This window comes from Melanotaenia boesemani, chromosome 10, assembly GCF_017639745.1.
Source record: "Melanotaenia boesemani isolate fMelBoe1 chromosome 10, fMelBoe1.pri, whole genome shotgun sequence".
Lineage (NCBI taxonomy): Eukaryota > Metazoa > Chordata > Actinopteri > Atheriniformes > Melanotaeniidae > Melanotaenia > Melanotaenia boesemani.
In genome coordinates, this window is record NC_055691.1 from 29,506,982 (window position 1) to 29,524,611 (window position 17,630).

General features: G+C 36.8%; 1 protein-coding gene across 1 annotated transcript in view; it reads right to left on the reverse strand.

The window, feature by feature from the left end:
• shank3a (SH3 and multiple ankyrin repeat domains 3a) overlaps window positions 1-16,137 on the reverse strand; it is a 197,664-nt gene extending 181,527 nt beyond the window's left edge. Inside the window, exon 1 of the mRNA XM_041998109.1 lies at window positions 15,998-16,137. The gene's annotated coding sequence lies outside the window, so the exon portion shown is untranslated. The remainder of the gene's footprint in view (window positions 1-15,997) is intronic.
• Window positions 16,138-17,630: the final 1,493 nt, after the last annotated feature.

The window sequence follows — 17,630 nt, forward strand, 5'->3', positions numbered from 1 at the left end:
CTTATTGTTTATAAGTTTATTTATACTTGTTTTTACCTTTTTAACTCCATTGTTTTCCTCCTAGGGATCCTTCACACCAGTAGCTCTGCCTGCTCTGTCTTTGGTGTTGCTGCCATGGTGACTGCCCTTGTCTCGGTGGCTGGGGGTCCTGCACCGCAGCCCTGTGGCTGTGGTGTGTTGTGGACCCCGGCCTGCCCTGACCTGGGTGGTTCAAGTGAGTTTACATAGTTCGGACCCAAACATGTTACCACAGATACAACAGAAAGCTTAGTATAAGAGCTGGCCTTCCAGCTAAAGAAAATACTCATTAAACCTAACAAAGATTATGCCATAAAATTAAAATATTGGGTTAATTAAGTGTTTCAAGTGAGGTAAACTTGGTTAATTATATAGCTGATAGCAAAAAGTGTATGCCTTCAGCTTGCTCAAGGCTTTTGACAATGCAAAAGACACAGAGCACTGCGAGACAAACAGCACATGCATATCTCTCATGCACACACTCAACCACACCACACTCAAATATACACAAACATGTAAACTAAGAACCACACACATTTCTCCCATAGGTCAATTGAAGAAGGTAATTAAAGGGAATAATTCTGTGGATTATCTCCTCTAATCTCTTTCCCTGTGGTGACAAAACCTTTCTGCCCAATGCAAATGATCTGTTGTCCTTCTAAACTTAAGGGGAGACTTGATGTGTGAATGTGTGTATAAGGCCAACTCGATTAAAAACAACTTTCTCTGGTATATTTTAACTTCATGATCAATCCATCAAGATCCTTTACAATATCTAACACTAACCTGAAAATAGCTATAGAGATCTTTTTAGAAATATAACCACTTAATGCTCAGCTGAACACAGAATTTATGTGGAAAGGGTGCTGTGATACAGATACCTTTTTTAATTTTATTTATTCAGAACATCAAAGCCAGAACATCACAAAAACAACCACAACCCAATACAATAAAATATATTAATATAAGAGACATTAACATTGTAAAATAAATGCATTATTTTAAAGCTCTGTTAGCTTGTGCAAAGGTACCGTCTTCTCAGATTGTTTGCTCACTGCTGCACAAAAAAACAAAACTAAAAGAATCTTCAACCACTAGCTAGTGTACTTATTTCCATAAGTGTCCTTTTCTTCACAATACTTAAGAACAGCTCAAGTAAATAATGGAAAAAGCAAACTATTTAAAATGGTCCAGTTTTTATTTGTTGTTTTCTTTTTTATTTGAAATTTAAGACTTTTTAATTAGAAAGCATTTAAAAATATGAACTTTCAAGTGTTTTTATCTAAGTCTACATCAAGATGCATTCATATCTGACAGTAAGCCAGGGCAGGCTCAGCAGTGGCAGCTTTTCAGTCTACTGACGGAGCAAACGGGAACATCCCCTGCTCTGGCTGCTAGTGATGTGCGGGTCGATACTAAAGTAATCGGAGGGTTGGCGATTCGATTCACACTCCCTCAGTCATCTGTCGTTGTGGTCTTGGGCAGGACCCTTCACCCTCCTTGCCTCCAGTGTCGGCAACCCTGGTGTATGAATGTGGATGAATGTTCGGTGGTGGACAGAGAGGCTGTAGGCACGGCTTAGCTGCCACATTTCCATCGGTCTGCCCCAGGGCAGCTGTGGCTACACATGTAGCTTACCATCACCAAGTGTGGATGAATTATGGATACACTGTAAAACACTTTGGGTGCATTGAAAAGAGCTATAAAAACCTAATCCATTATTATTATGTTTTAGAATCTATTTTCTTGTTAGAAAATCGATATTTCATTGATTTGGGGTAAAAATGCAGTTAATCATGAATTGGAATACAGTGGAAAGTAAAATAATATCAGGATCTTCTCTTAATTATACTCAGTTGGCAGCAGCTAATGTTTCTTCCACCTGCCATAGTCATAAGTGAAATGGCCCAGCGTAGCGGCGCAGTAGCGCTCCTCTCGCTCACTCAGTCCTTAGCATCACGTGTGGAGCTGAACAGCAGCGATGTGATGTATGATGAGTGTGTGAAGACATACAGGTGTTGTAGCAACACCACTTTCTCAATCATCTGAGAGTCAATCATAATACAGAATATAATTAAATAATGATGAGGAAAAACAGGAGAGGAGAGGAACAGGTGCTGCAAGGGCTAAATTTTAGAAATGTGATTGTCATTTGTCTGCTAGGTTCCGATTTGTGTGTTGATGCTCAAACAACAGAAGTTCCCCTCATTCTTAAAACTACTGCATCCTGTTTTGTTATGTAGAGTAATAAATATGGTTATGAAATAAGTTAATGCTGGAATTAATAGCTGTATGAGTTCAGCTTGGAGTGATAAGTCCCTGAGATCATCTCACATCAATTCAACATTTAGTTAATTTAGTGGGTAAGGATGCTGAGAGAAGACCACTCTTTAAACTGAGCCATGGATTTCTCATGCATGTGTTTTCCAGTTTCTCATGCATAAATTATCTTATCTTATCAGTTCAATACATTTGCAATACATTTAATGGTTAAGTCTAGTGAATTGCATGATGAATGTTTAGTCCTTACAACCACTCTGGGGCAACATAGTCCCCCAGTGACATTCATGTATACAAACTAAGTGTTGACACATTTGTTAATCTTGTAAACATCCTTCCACTGATCTCTCATTAATTCAGCATAGCTAATGCTGGCGAAGGCGAGACATAAAGAGAAAGAGAGAGAGCATGAATTTGAAATTGAGTCAATTAATTGCACTGTGTCAAGACATCCCGACTTTTAAATATATGGTAAAGCAAATCATAAATGTCTCATCCCTGCAGTTGAGACTGTTTACAAGAGATTAACAAGACACTGGCTTTCTATCTGCTTTGTATGATTATTATGTCAGATATTTCTTTGTACTCATATGCCTTTGGTAATTCAGATAAACATGAGTATGAATATCCATCCATATGCTAGCCTTCATCTTGTATTTCCACCTACTAAAAACATAGGCCACCAACACCGATCACGGTGGGGTGCAACTTTCGACAAATTCGCACTTTTAATTGCATAGCTTCAAATACTAAAAACAAGAGCTTGGTGCTTGTATCAGTATTTTAATACTATCTGCGAGATAAAAAAAATTGTTCAATTTTGATAGGTAGGAAGGTGTTCCTATAATGTCATTTCAGCCATACACACAGTAAATGAAATGAGACACGAGATAAAGGTGCAGCACAAAAAACAGAATATACAGACAACACAAAGCAATATGGAGTGCACAAGAATGAAGTGAAAGATGTGAAACAGACAAGAATAAACAATACCACAGCTCTAAACAACAGGACAGACATTATATCATACAGTGCAGAAGACAATGAACTGTTACTGCAGTGGTAGTACTAGGGTAGGAGGGTAAAGATGCAAAGGGGGTTGGGGTGCAAAGAAGGCAGAAATATGCAAAAGCAGCAGACGGTAGCAGCAACAGATCAAAGTACAGTATACAAATCAATAAGTAGCTAAATGAATAACCTCTCTGGGGTTTATTAGTGGGAGAGTGAAAGTCTCAGGTAAGAGGCAGTACACAGAGACCTTGTGTTGGTGTATGCATGTGAGTGTGTGAGAGACACAGTCCAGTTCAGTTCTGGTTTAAGAGTCTCATATCCTGAGGGAAGAAGCCGTTTCCTAATCCGGATGTGGTGGCTTGTATGCTATGGAAACTTTTGCCAGATGGCCGGAGGAAGACACTGGTTTGAGCAGGATGGTTCACATTAGACAAGAAATTAGACATGGTCCACATTGTTTTTCAGATGCAGTGTATGGTGAATATGTCCGGGATAGAGGCGAGTTTGAGTAGATTTTACAGTACAAGAAATTTATGGATAATAGCAATGCTCATATATGGTGTTGTGCAAAGATTTTCTGCAGTTCAGACAATGTTTTCCCTCTTATCCATGCAAAACAATCAGGGACATGCCTTGTTAAATTTATTCTTCAGCTTAAATAATTCCCAATGTGCAATCAGAACTATAAAGGATAATAATAATAATAATAATAATAATAATAATAATAATAATAATAATAATAATAATAATAAAAAAAAAAAAAACAGGATGGTATGGCCCCCCTCCAACACCTGAGCTCAGCATCTTCAGGTCAAATGGGGTTTGGATCAAGATAAATATTTAAGCTTAAAACAAGCTTAATTCACATAAGAACTGGGGCAAGATGCTGGAAAAGTCTTAGCTGCTGTACCATATAATGCTCAAAAAGTGCAGTCAGGAGAAGGTGTGGATTTAAAGGACTGTCACAACAAATATTGATTCAGTTAATGTTCTTCTAATTAAAACTTTGAGACAAGCCTAATTGATATATAAATTATTTACACCATTATTTATTAAATACCTATTCATCATTTGTAGCAATCAATAAGTTAAATAAACACTACGTAAAAAAAATCTACAGGCAACAGTGTTATGCTTGACTTAAGAAAATCAGCAGGTCAGTCTGGCAGGGAAGCCTCTCATATCAAGCAGACACTGACACAGATGGTAATTTTACACCACCATGGGAAAAGAAATGGCTCTTTAACATCAAACCTCAGCAAATTACTTTGAAACCAGCTGCCCAGACACAGAAAGGAATCATGAGTCTGGGGAAGCAGCCAGACTCCTAAGCAAGAATAGTGGAGAAACTGTAAACCAGAAAAGATGGCAAGCATGTCTTTCATATTATCCTCTAAGACAGTGGTTTTCAAACTGGAGGTTGGGACCCCCATGGGGGTCGCCAGGTCATTTCAGGCGGTCACCAGATCATTTTTAAAAATATATTTCCCACATCATCTACTTTTTTTTTGTTTTTAAACCAGAGCTGTCAAAATGAAACCATTAATGAAGCTATAAATCTTTAAAATTAGCACATAAATTTTTTTAACACAATAACACATATACAACAAAGTTACTACACAGACCATAAATATCTGAATTTGACATTATCTCTGCAAAACACGCTGAATTTGGGCATGTAGGTGCAATCATGTAGGTGCCTTGTCACAACAGTGAACCACCAAAAAACACTTTAACTTCCTTATTTATGAAGATTTACAGTTTTCCAGCCTTATGACCCATTTGATATGTCACACAATTAATCACTAATTTTTTGCATCGGGGTGAGGGTCACAAACACCAATGCATCTTACCTCTGAGGTTGTGGCTCAAAAAGTTTGAAAACCACTGTTCTAAGATGTCTGCATAATGATTACTTAATATACATTTTCTAGAAAATGATTGTTATGACTGATAAAGGGCATTTACAATGTGAAACAGAAACAGTGTTGTAAACATCATGTTTTTTTTGCTAGATTTAGATATTTTTCGGCTATTTTCTCTCTCAAAAACTAGCAACAAATCTACCAACTTTAAAAGACAATCATTAGCTACTTCATGGAGAATAGAGTAACTGATATCTACCTATCTGCTGTGTGTGAGCTGTCCAATTTTAGTTCGAGAGAAGTTACAGTGAAGTTTGTTGTCCAAAACAAAATACTAGACCATATTGTATCAATAAGACAGTGCTAATTAATAGTGATTCACCATCCTACCCCTCTAAATAGTACAAAGGTGTGCTAATCACCAACTACATATTTTTTTATTAATTTTGCCTGCCTTAGGAACAGATAAGTTAAGCTGCCTAAAGTAAAAAAAAAAGAAAAAATGCATTAACAAGCCTGCTCTGACCCTCGATACTCTGGTTGTCAGTGTCTAAATTAAGAAGAAGAAGAAAAACAAAGAGCCCAAAGCTATGAAAACTGACTAAAAAGGATTGTACAGTCTTAAATTGTAAGAACAAAATCATTAGGGTAAGAAGCAAATTTTACCCTGTAATACAAATTCACTATCAAACACAAGTATTTCATTATATTTTTGTTTATTTCTGGAAGTAGGATGGAAAAAAAAAAAAAAAAAAAAAAAAAAAAACATCCCAAACTATATTCAAGGGGCAGTATGGCTCAGTGGGTAGAGTGGTCGTCCTGTAACCCAAGGGTTGCCGGTTCAATCCGGGCCCGGAGAGCTCATGTTAAGGTGTCCCTGATCACCGAACCTCCACTTGCGTCTGATGGGTCGTGGTTGAGCACCTTGTGTGTGAATGTGTGTGTGAATGGGTGAATGTGACGTATATGTAAAGCGCTTTGGATAAAAGCGCTAAATAAGTACAGACCATTTACCATTCAGGGGGTTTGTGTTACCATGACTCTATTATCATTAATTCTGACCCTGAGTCACTTTAAGAGATGGAATAAGACTCCATCTTTGGGGAACCATAAGAGATGGAACCATATCCTATGGGAAACCATTAGAGATGTTCTACCTGTATACAAGCTCTCCGGGAACTCCAGCTTCCTCCCACAGTCCACAGACATGCATGTTAGGTCAATTGGTTACCCTAAATTCTCTCCAGGAGTAAGTGTAAGCATGAGTAGTAGTTTGTCTCTCTTTGTTGGTCCTGTGATCAAATGACAACCAGTGTACTCTGCCTTTCGTCCAATAACAGCTGAGACAGACAACTCCAATATACTGCATGCCCCCATCCACCAAAAATGGATAAGCAACATGAAACAGACTAAGAGAAAAAAGAAAATGAAGTCAACATACATATTTAACAGGTCCATGAAAAAAGTGTTGAAAGCAACCACCAGACAATCACTTCCATTTTACAGGAAACCATTTATGCAATCACGAAACGTTTCATGTTGTATCATCATTAAACATTAAATGTCACTTACTTTTGCATTTTCTATTGCAGGTGAAAACATGTTTTTTTTTTGTTTTGGAGATTTTTAAATAGTATCAAACAGCATTTAAAAAAGCTGGAATTGTCTTGTTTTGTATTTGTTTTGGTATTTGAAAAGATACCTACAAAAATGAAAAGGTCAGTTACCTTTACATTGCAACCAACGTCACATGCCAGCAAGCAGATATAAACATTCAGCAAAGAAATGCAAGAAGACAATATGGGAGGAAGAGAGGAAAAGAAAGAGACGGAACAAGAGAGAAGACAAGAGTCAAGATTAGACTGTCTTTTACTGGCTGGAGAAAGCTCAAGGTAAAGGTAGGATGCAAGGTGGATGCTGAATTCGCTGTGGAAAATTGCAAAAGTTCTGTTTTGTGTCTTTAACACCATATTAATAATTTCAATCAGTTCAAGAATAAGGCTTAGCAAGTTACATATACCATTATGAAGGTTATTAAGATGGGACAAATCTGTACTCCTGTGACTTATTTAACCAATCTATTGGTTTTAAATAAGACCATCTGTTAGGTTATCATTTAAAATTTAAATGAAAACAAACAATGGTTCATCCTCCTGCGAAATAAACATGATCATCTTTCTAAAGTTTAAAATGATTATTAAATTGAAACCAAAACTGAAACTGCACATGCAGACCACAATTCACAGTGGAAATGTCGGATCTCTGCAAATACATTTCCGTGAGAAGACAACAAGATAATAGGATCACTAGCTCATCTGGCTTCAGCCAAAGACACACTACAGGCTAAAAATACCACCTGAAGGGCTAATACTGTTGATTTTTTAATTTACCAACTCTGTGCCTACTCTGAGACAATATACTGTGCTCACCAAACCAAAGGAAAACAAATGGTGATGACTGATTTAGGAGACGTTCTCATGACTCATGCTAGAAAAACAGTGAGTCAGTGATAATGCAGGTTTTTCCATTTGTTGTTTTCTCATGAGGGAAGTATGACATTTTTATTTTCAAAGTCTGAAGGTTTTTCTAAACCCTCTATTACCTTATTTTATAAATATTTCAAAATTTGGGTAAAGCATTCAATGTCTGAGTTATTTTTTCAACCAACTAAACAATTCCCTCACTCTGAGAAAATAAAGAACAGCTTCAGGGTTACAAAGAACTATCGCTGGGATGGTACCCTCATAGGTATTCCTGTCATAGGCTTAAAAATGCAATTTGTGCCTTATGAATACCAGATCTTTATAGGGTACGAACTGCACTGTTGTACAACAGAAGTACTTTTGGGGGTGCTACCCTAGTGAAAGTCCTTTGTACCCCTTGTACTTATTTTTCTGAGAATGTAACCGGCTGATATTGTGGGATTATTTAGCTATATTAATTAGAAGTGCTTAAAACTAAAAGGAATAAATTATTTCACCACCTGTAATCACAAGTGTCTGTGTAATAAAGTGTAAATTTAAGTTAACTGATTTACTGTTTATCTAATCTAGTCATTCATCAAAATGTTTTCAAGCTGTAAATAATGTACATGCAAAAACAAATTTGTTGTTATTAATTAAGCTTTCTCCTTTAAACATTCCTCTTGTAGGTAACCTGTTGGTGGCATGGGGAGTTAGAGACAAAGCAAAGCAAAACTTAAATGGAGCTGAGAAATGCACGCTGACAGAGGAGATTAGATTATTTGTAAAGAGACATTGAATGTCCAGGTTCCAGGACTGCAGGGTGGTGTTAGACAGCAAAAGCAAATATGCTGTGATGCACTACCTTAGTCTGCTTATTCTGATGTTATAAGTTCAAGATAGCTAAATTAAGACAATCTAATCGCAAATTCTGTTTGCATTACAGCCAAGACACTGCACTGAGGGAGCAGCTACAGTGACTGCTTTATAAAGCTTATTTTCTAAAACAAGCTTTTATACATTTCCTTGCATTCAAGTAAGCTCACTATGCAGAACGTTTGCACAATAAACCATGACTCTAGAAAGCAGAATAGAAAAGCACCTGTAAGCTATACCAAACACAATCCACTTATGCCAGCAGCTTTGTTATTAAGTAATAGTTAGAATTTACTTATGCTACTTACGATTACAAACGTACAACTGAATAACTTTATTGACCCTGTAAGCCAGTGGTTATCAAACTTTTTCTACCGTGCCTCCCTCTTTGGAGGAATAAACCTTCCCAGCCTGACAATGACAGTAAAATCAATTATCACAAAAGATGCTTTTGATTATACTTGAAAGCTCTAAGGATTGTAGAAACTTTTAAGTGCCACTGAAGTAAATGATTGTGTAAGTGAATAAAAAAATTTGATTGCATCTTTGTCAGCGTAATAATTTTATATGTACACGTATAACTGGAATGACAACAACGCCTTTGTCTCAAGATTTTAGCAATAGAGAGCAGAAGCTAGAAAATGGCTAAGAAATAAACAGCTGGTTAACATAAAATCTTCTCAGACCACATGTCAGTCACTCTGTTTCAAAATGTACAAGTAAAACAGAGTGAAGGAGAAGTGAACATCTGGTAATACATTAACCATTAAAATGCCAACAGTTAAACATATAGGGATGATTTTCTTTTATTAGCATTGACATAAAAAAGTAATACATTAGGTTTTCAATTCCTCAGGAGTGCAATGACTCATGTGTTTGCTCTTCCAAAAGAACATTTGTTGTGCTTCACTCAAGGCTGAGATAGTTCAGCAGGAGCCACTCTTGTGGTGAAGTGAATATAAAGTCTACTCAGAAGCAGTTCTTTTCTTTGAAAATATCTCCCATCAGTGTGGCTCTGAATATTTGTAGTTTTAAATTTACAAAAGAAATTAAATAAATAAATAAATATTGGGATAACAGAATTTTAAATCAAGTAGAGAAATCCATGTTATGAGGTTGAAGAGAAGTTGTAATTTCTGGAATACTCTTTCAGAGCAATGTCCTGTGATTTCTGCAACAACAAATGTGATCAAAGTACAAAAGAAAGTAAAATCTGAAATGTCAGAAAGATCATCTTATAACAGATGTACTCATCCCTCACTGTCATATTCAACACCATATAGAGCCACACACACCCATAACCGCAGGCTAAGACTTGTATAATTAAAATCAAAATAAGGCTTGAACAAGGGACAACCATCAGTCCCTCAGGTCCACCAACAGCTTAAGGTCTAAGAGGTAGACAAGCTATGATAGAGGGGAAATGACCCAATAAGACAGAGAGAAAGAGTATTGCTGTGAAAGTCAGTTGATCTGCAATGCTGCCAGAGACTGCATGTCAAATGTCAGTGCACTCCATAGGAATACGATAACGAGGCTGTTCACAGAGGGAATGCCAGATGAGATATCAAATCCAGGGGAGAGCTAAGAAACACACAGCACTAAGCCATTAAATAAGACATGGTTAGAAAGGCTACTGGCCTACATCATCTGAGTTACATGCTAATCAATGGATACTGTAAAACATGCCATGTTTTTTTAAAAATAGTTAAGATATTTATGTTACTTACTCGAAGACCTAAGTCCTGAACCTAGGACTACATAGACACTCCTTTTCTATCATTAAAATCTGGTTGAACAAGGATTTGCTGCAGATACTACAGTCGAGTCATTTCAACACTATGAGTGAAAATGCTTCACACAGCAGCACTGGAAAACTCCATCTATCATTTATTGGAATTAGATTGCAAAACAACCACAAAAGCCAATATTAGTTGACTAATTGATGAGTATTAGATGAGTTGTTGGGATGACATTGTCATAGTTGGGCATTAAAAAAAGTTATGTACTTACTTACTGGGAAGAGGTTGCAACTACTTTCATGGGCATATGACGTTTGGAGGAGGTTTCACCCCACTGGGTTGATGATATCCTTGCAGCTGATATTTCAGAGTCATATCCTGGACTGAAAGCAAAATATCTGATGGAATCTTGACCCTAATATAAATGAACAGATAGATTTCACAAAATATGACATTTCAAATTGATCCAATAACTGAAATCATAGTAAAGTGATATTCTCTTCTCTCTCACTTTTAAAGATGCCCCTGGTGTAACTAATAACTAATTACCAGCTCAGTTATTTGTTTTTGTTGTCACAGACCTACCACGAACAATTATGTTTCAGTGTAAAATGTGCATTAAAGGCTTGACTTTGAGGAATGCTTGTTGTAAATATATATTTAATTACAATGTGTCCAAAAGAATTAAAGTGTTTTTCTGCAAATGCAATAACAAAACGCACATGGTAAACAGGCCTTAGCTGTCAGCTGTCCACGTGTTAGCTGACATACTGGTGTTGACCAACACGTGGAAATTATTAACTTCTTTGAGCAATTTTGAAAACTTTACCTGAATAAAGGTCAGCCATGGCTTGTTGCTGTGACACTGCTGAGAAAGAAGTTGTATGAGCTCACCTCTAGCTCACCTCACCAAATGCAAGCCGAATAAAGGCGTACTAACTTATTTGTAATGTGTGCGGTCTATTTGTGTTCATTGATTACTTTTCATTTGTAAAGCAAATACACCTTTGTAAGAGTCCAAGCTGTGACCATCAAAGAGTCATGGTGGGAAGTCTGGTGTTGTATCAAGGCCAGTATCCCCGTCAAGATCCGTTCCCACTCCATCTCCACGCCGTTCATCAGGATGTGATTCCCCCTGTTGTAATTCCCCAACCAATTAAAGTTTGAAACTTTCAGTTTGCTTCCTTCCAAACATAAGGGAACAATATCTAACAGTGAATTTCCATCCACCACTGGTAATCATTTTTGATATTCACATAGGTAAAAATCTATATTAAAAAACTTGTAAACCATTACATCATTATATTTATTTCATTTTATTTATTTATTAATTTTTTGAGGGGAGGGATTACAGTATTTATTAATGTTAGTAATAATAAACATGAAAAAATCGCACTTCTTTTCCGTGTGGACAGGACGGAGCTTTGGTAGAGTTGGACGAATCTCGACAGGGTAACCGGCCTCGATACAACACCCTCTTCTCAATGATTTGGCGCTTTTGGCTCAGCTCTCTTAAATAGCCATTTTTTTACGGTTCCCAAATTGCTCCAAATGGCACTTCAGTAGTATCCCTAATACCACACTAGTATGACACTGCTGTTACCAGTACTTTCTTTTCTAAAAGAAAATTCTTCACTAAGCCTTGCAGTCTCCAATATCAGTTAAATCCAGCTAGATGCTGTTACTTTTTCAGTTTCCACTAATTTCTTCACCTTTTCCTAACACACCTTAAATTCACCTAACCCGTCACTCTCTGTTACTCTGTGTAACTACCTGGTCTGTGTTCATTTTACCTTCAGTGCATAGTGTGAATTGATGTGTGAAAATAGCTGTTTCGAATTTATTCAGTAATGTATTCTTTTATAGCATTTTTACTTTTGTGGTTAAAAGTAAAAAGGATACACTCTCAAACTGGACTGGAGCATCTGTGCCTCCCAATTGTAAAAATGTTCATATCTTATTATATGCAAACAGTCATTAAAAAAAAAGTATGACCTCTTTTTTTTTAATTAATTAACTTTAACATAGGAGTTTTCTAAAGACTTAATAGAACACCTTTATTCTTTTTCTTTTTCCAGCCGTTTTAATTTCAGATTTGCTGCTGTACATGAGATCAATGCTCTAATGCATGAACCAATTTATGCCAAGCCTGAGCTGTCAGACAGATGACCTCACATTTTAATCTAGAAAACTACCATGATGCTTGACAGTTAGTACAAGCTGTTTGTGTTGATATACTGTGGTTGGTTTTCACCAGATGTGCATGTGGTGCATTATGGCTAAATATCTTCAACAAAGTTCTAATACTCTTGTGGTTTGTTCAGATGCAGCGCTGGAAACCTCAGTCATGTTGTGATGTTATTTTTTAAAGAAAATTATGGACTCCGAATTGAAATAGTCTTTTAAGCATTCCCAGATTTATGAGGAGCAACAATTCCATCTCTCAAAACTCTTTCCTCCTTGGCATTGTGTGGACACACCTGAAAGGTCCTGTCCAGTAAACTACCAGTATAGACATACTCACGCTTGCTGATGATCAATTTCTCAATTGCATTTGTTTACAGCACTAGGCTGATACTTACAGCTGTGAAGGTGTACATAGTTTTTGACATTGCAGCTGTATTTGGGCTTTGGGACCATAGGACCAGATGGTATATTTTATTATTTTCTGATACATTAAACCTTACAGATTAAAGAAGTTTTAGTTTATTTTTCATGTGCCTGTATATCCTTTTGCTTTGGCATTCTGTTTTCTGTGTGGTTGATTTCCTCAAAAAAAGATAAATTTAGCTTTCAGTACTCTGCATACATCTGCAGCTCTAGTCATTTATCTTGTTCTGTTTCAAAATAATGTCAGATCAAAGAAATCAACAGAAAACCATAAGTGTATGAGCCTCCACTGAAAAGTTCTGAATACACAATTTTGTATCACATTAAAACCTGAGTGTGTGCTTTGGTGTGAATGAAAGACTGTGTTTTTTAAGAGAGCATCACATTAAAACAAGAGCACTCATGCTGTGCAGAGGACGCATTTTTTGCATTTTAAGTTGATGCCAAAGTCAACAAGTCCCAGGTGACACCTGTACAAAGTTTTATATTATCTTTAAAAAGACATTGCAAAACCAAAGATGTTGACGCTTAAGAAAAAAGAGCACCGACTGTGCATCGTGTTCATTTGCTTACATTGTCAGAATTGTTCACAATTTTTTTTAACTGTTTAAATTAGCAAGAAATCAAAGTCATCTCAACACAGCGGAAGCAAAAACTGAAACTGTGAGTCATTCATATCTTCCACATCAGCATCCAAACAGAAAGGAAGGAGGAAAATGCTGACTTTCTTCTCCTTGATTCTGCATTTATTATAATTCTCCATGAGTCTCAATGCAACCAACATTGTGATGGACTCTAGGAGAGTATGATGTCGTTTAAACACTATAATGACTAAATCACAACGCCCTCTCAAATGGCTCATAGCTGCTAAAATGACTTAAATACATTTGGTGTCATACATTTGCATGTTATGCCTTTAGTGCTCAGCTGAACTCTGGCTCTCCATAAAGCAGCAGAGGGGAGAGGTTGGTTCCCTGAGTGGTAAGCTGCTAACTGGTGGGACAGGATATGGAGACAGATGGCTGTGAGGGCCAACTGGTAGCCTTGGCTGCAGAGCCTCAACAATAGATCTGTGATGTGGCAAACTGGTCCTCTGCTGCAAACACACATGGGACCACTAGTGCAAACAGAGATACAAACATTCCTCTGTGCTGCCTTGGCAGGAGCAACCCACTGGGCTGTCCCACGGTCCACCTCCACCACCCCTTTGCTCTCTTTCGCCTTTTCTTTTCTAGAGATCTCTGCTGGACTATTGCCCAGGAAATAGTAAAAAAAAAAACAAAAAAAAAAACAAAAAAGCAAAAAAACAACCCTTTTAGCAATAAACTAATGAAATAAAGAAAGGTGTTAGATTGAGTTTGAGGACAATGTTATGGAGCTATCGCAGACTGGTTTCAAAATTAGATAATGGTGCAAACTCAGCCTTGGTGCAGTTATAGTATCTGTAAAGAGATGAGCCTCAATCAGAACATGTGGATTCAATAAATTAGGTCTCTTAACCACAATTAAAATAAGTTACAACAGGAAAACATTTGGCTTGATTAATGGCCCTCGTCAACATTGCCCTTTATTTTTTTTATTAATTCAAAATGTTGATTAAAATGTAAAACAATACTAATTAAAATCTTTCAATGAATAAAAATAAGGCTTTTATAAAAACCCTGAATAAGAAATGCTTACCAACACGTTCATTTATAATTGCAAAATTAGGCTAACATAAAAGCTCTAAGTGATATCGAATTAAAACTCCTTTGGGAGCCAAGATACAACTCCTCCAAATGAAACAAACCTTCAAAAGATGCCAGATCTCTCATTACTATAATGACTGAAACAAATACATTTCCAATTAACACTATTCCATGATATATCATTTATCTATTTTCTGCAAGCTTACTGTAGTGTGTGCGATATCATCTACTCGCAACTGTCTAAATAAAGTGCCAATGACTGGGGAGTAAAGTATAAATTATTAAGTGATGTATAGAATGAAAAACTAAAATGTGATGGTTGGATGATGTAAAGAACAAGGCTGGTAAGTGACTTTGCTCCTTGCTGGAAGAAAGAGCATTGAACACACACACATATATATATATATATACATATATATATATATATAGAGAGAGAGAGAGAGAGAGACACAGACAGACAGACAGACAGACAGACAGATAGATAGACAGACAGACAGACAGACAGACAGACAGACAGACAGACAGACAGACAGACAGACAGACAGACAGATAGATAGATAGATAGATAGATAGATAGATAGATAGATAGATAGATAGATAGATAGATAGATAGATAGATAGATAGATAGATAGAAAACACATTTCAGTCCTTTGTTTGAATGAATGGGCTATTCTTCATTCTTCATTACTATTAGGATCATAGCTTATGACTTTAATTTGTTCATTGTCAAATTCTAAGAGTTTTGAGGTCCTTACAGTTATTTAAGTGGACTGCTCTAGCTGTATGCACATTAACAGATGATTATAGATGATTATTATCTTTATTAGCTCTTTTGTAAATGGGCTGAATGAAGTGGGATCCCTGTTATTGATCTGTAACCTCATTTGTTCTGAGAAGGACACTGTTAGTGATGAGTGTCTACCCTAAGGATATTGATCGGCTATTGCCATCTTGACAGCAACAAGCATATGCAAGTTAACGAGACACATAGATCACAGCAAGCAAGGGAAACACAGGATGTTCATACCCTGTGAAGTTTATATTCCACAGAGCCACTGAGGAGGCAGACATGGAGAACGAATTAATGCAGAGAGCATAGAGTGAGAGACCAGCATTCAGATGAGGAGGAGAAAGCTGGAAAGATGGAGAGAAATATAGTGCTTGCACCTGGCACAGGGAGATTGATTAATTGTTTGTGAAGATGGAGAAAATGGAATAGATAATGAAAAAGAAACAATGGAATAAAAACACTGACTAAATTATTACAAGACTATAGCATACAGGATTTGAGTGAATATGTGGTTGCAGATAAGAGTTTGATAAATATGAAAAATGTGTTTGTAAAAATGTAGAAAATAACTCAATGACTAAAGGGTGGCTTGTCAAAGAAAGAGAGACAAAGAAGGGAAGGCAGTGAGAGTTTTGGGAGGGAAGGATAACGAACCAAATCACAGAGTTCATCTTCCAGCTTTAAACCGGTCCAAAAGTTTTTCTCTGTTAATCCATCATCAACTGTTCTCACATCCCTGCTGCCAGGCTGAAATGTGAATAGTCCTGGGTGAATAAACAGCCTGATACCTGAAAGTCAGACTCAGACTAAGTGCCCACTCTCACAGCTCTTGGATTGGGACCACTGGGGTTAGGTTAACCGTTAACTGACCCTGCCGTTAGGGGACTACGTCAATATTCAAACAGTCTTTTGTCCAATAAATAATTTCACTTAATTTTACATTTAAATGTTGGGCGGATTAATTCATGCAAAGTAAATTCTTTTTCTTACCCACATATTCTCAGATGTTTTATATAGCTCAAGACAGAAAGTTTCGATAGTTTTGAGCAGCTCGTGGTAAATAAATTGGGCCGTACTTTGTTTCACTGTGTGTCTTTGTGCCTGCGTTTTTGTCTGTGTGTATGCGTTGTGTGAAAGAACGACAGAAAGCTGGTCGTGTTGTGTGGCTCAGCGTTCAGCCATGCAGAACATAGAAACAGTAATCAAACAGAAAGGCAAAAACAAGCCACCATGACTACACCTGCTATCACACATTTGAATGGACTTCAGTCTGTGGCCCAGATCAAGGATTTGCAATGCAAATAATGGTATCAACCTGGGAATATGGTTGGGCATTAATGAAGGACACCCATTTAAGAGTTTGTGGGTTGAACAAATACCACAGAGCTTCCCGACCTGAAAAGATTTTTAACAATTCAGATTTTGCAAACCCCTGCAAGAGTAGCTACCTTAGTGGAGGCGAATTGGGATTCGATTAAAGAGTAAGGAATATATGTTAGAGACAGAATAGTGCTACAATATTTGTATATTTTGAACAATTCTTTACACACTATGAATATTTTGTACCAATTTATGTATCTTATTATCATGTATTGGTATCTGGTTTTGAATTGCATTAGAATCTGGACTCAGGAGCATACTGTAGCTTCAGCTGTGTTTAATGTTGCTCAGCAAACTCAACTGAACTTACTTTGACACAGTTGTAACTAAATCCCATCAATGGGGCTAATATGAGTGCTGACACACACACACACATATATACAGCTATGGACACAAACACACTATCTCTCCATCTCTTCATACCCCTAATAATTGCTGATTAGCCTTATCAGCATCATCAGATTTCAACACATCACTATGGGGTAGTTCATACAGACAACCATAAGCACGATGATGATAATGAAAATGGAGGGTCCTCATCATCAGCAGCCATGAAACACACTGTGATTACAGTTATTATTAGTTGCGATGACTCAAACTGATAAATAATTTCAACAATCAAGTTGATCAGTCTCGGTGAGTTATGATTGTTATCAAATCTGTTTTCTTTTTCTTTAACTTGTTTCTTTTGTAACCCAATCTTTATTATCTGTTGGAAAAACAAAACTTTTAGCTTGGATTTTAAAAATAGAGTTTCAGTTCAGACATCTCAACTTTTTCATGCTCTAACTCATAAGATCTCATTACTTTTTATGTTTGTGTCTGTGTAGAAAATCTGTGTGCATGTCCATGTAAAAGCGTGTGTTCGTCCTCTTCAGACAGATCATTAAACAAGCAGAGCCAAATG